General features: G+C 50.8%; 1 pseudogene; it reads right to left on the bottom strand.

The window, feature by feature from the left end:
- Positions 1-363: 363 nt before the first annotated feature.
- Positions 364-1,264, bottom strand: LOC137772162 (serine/arginine-rich splicing factor 3 pseudogene; annotated as a pseudogene).
- Positions 1,265-1,801: the final 537 nt, after the last annotated feature.

Below are 1,801 nucleotides of genomic sequence, written 5' to 3'. Positions count from 1 at the left end.
TAAAGTCACTGGACAACCTCTTGTCCGGTGTGAAGACTAGTGGAATTTTTAAACCTCTAATCTAGGGTAAGGGTGCAGCTTTCATTTTTACCTGCTGGCTTGTGTTCACAACACCCTTTAAAGACTGCTTGCTTAACTACAGCTGCATACCATATCCCAGCTACAGAAAGCCTTTTCAATGTTTGCCAGTGTTGTTTCCATAATAGTAAACATCACACTTTAGCTGGGCAGGAGTCAGAGTTTTATTATCAGTGTAGGCAAGAACAAAAGTTCAAAGCAAATTCAATTTTGCTTAAGGGAACATTGTAAGGGAACAATTCTTCATATTACATGCCTCATAGGACCCATTTCAAACCATAGAGAATGACACCTTTATGTGTCACTGTCCCAAGAGACAAACAAATGTGAACAGCTAAAACATTTAAAAAGTGCACCAAGCTTCGGAAGTCTCAAACAAAACTTGAATTTTCTGTACATACTCCTGTCAAATGAAGTTATTTCCTGTACACCACTCCTCTTGCAAAGTGGTCTTCTATTTCCTTTCATTTGACCTAGATCGGCTAGGAGACCTAGAGAAAGATTGGGAGGGCTTGTGATTTTTCTCCGGAGACAGTGATCTCTCTCTTCTCCCATATCTAGAAAGGGACCTGCTCTGGCTGAGGGAGAAGCTTCTCCGTCTTGGAGATGTGTGGCGAGGTGGAGGACTCCTCCTCCGATAATCATCTCGAGGGCGACGACCCCAAGAAGGAGGCGGTCACAATTTTGACTTCTCTTTTCCCCATTCGACAGGTCCACTCTTACTCGGCAGCCACATAGTGTTCTCCCATCTAGTTCTCGGACAGCATCGGCTGCATCTCGGGGATCTTCACGTTCAACAAGAGCGAAGCCGGGAGGGTTTTTAGCAACCCACACACTTCAGAGAGGTCCATAATAGCCTAAAGCTCGTTCCAATTCAGTCTTGTTACCACTGTTTCCAAGATTCCCTACATAAACTTGACAGTCCAATGGACAGGAATCACGATGCAAGACCCTCGTGGCTCCTGGGTTTCATGGGCCACAGGGTGATCCCAGGCCTCTAGCATCTGGCAGCTGAATCTGCTCACACAAGCTGTCCTGTGGGGATGTTTTTCCCTCTATGTGTCCAGCCCGGGGCCCTACTGGCTTGGCCCGGCCTCCCGGGTGAGAGGGTGAACCCCAGCTCCCTGGAGCAGACACTCAGAGCCCTGTTGACCGGACTCACAGGACTGGGGCAGCGGCTGGACATGTGTGGCCAGCCTGGTGGTGTTTGGCCCCGTCTGCAGTTCCAGTTCCAGCTGAGAAAGAGCCTCGCTGTGTAATTTTCTCCTGGTTATGTAAGGATCCCCGGTGTCATTTGACAGAAATGTAGATGGTGTGTTCTTTCTCTGTTTTCTTCCTGCTTCCTCTCCTCTCTCTCTGTCTCTGTCTGTCTGTCTGTCTCTCTCTCCCTCTCCCTGTCTGACTCTCCTTCCCTCCTGCTCCCACTCCTTCCTGAGAGAGGATAGACAGAGTGTGAGGGAGGGAGACTCAGAGGGAGAGGGAGGGAGAGGGAGGGAGGGAGAGGGAGAGAGGGAGAGGAAAGAGGGAGAGGAAAGAGGGAGAGGGAAAGTGAGAGGGAGCGAGGGAGAGGGAGAGAGGGAGAGCGAGGGAGGTCTCTTCCTCTCTCGCTCTCCCTCTCTCCTCCTTCTCTCCCTCACCCTCTCTCCCTCTCCCTCCCTCCATAACCCTCCCCCCTTCTCCCCCTCCCTCCCTCCCTCTCTCTCCCCCCTCTCCCTCTCCCTCC

The sequence above is a fragment of the Eschrichtius robustus genome, chromosome 11 (genome assembly GCF_028021215.1).
Source record: "Eschrichtius robustus isolate mEscRob2 chromosome 11, mEscRob2.pri, whole genome shotgun sequence".
Taxonomy (NCBI): Eukaryota; Metazoa; Chordata; class Mammalia; order Artiodactyla; family Eschrichtiidae; genus Eschrichtius; species Eschrichtius robustus.
The sequence above is the reverse complement of the archived record's forward strand: the minus strand, read 5'-3'. Positions and strand labels throughout refer to the sequence as shown.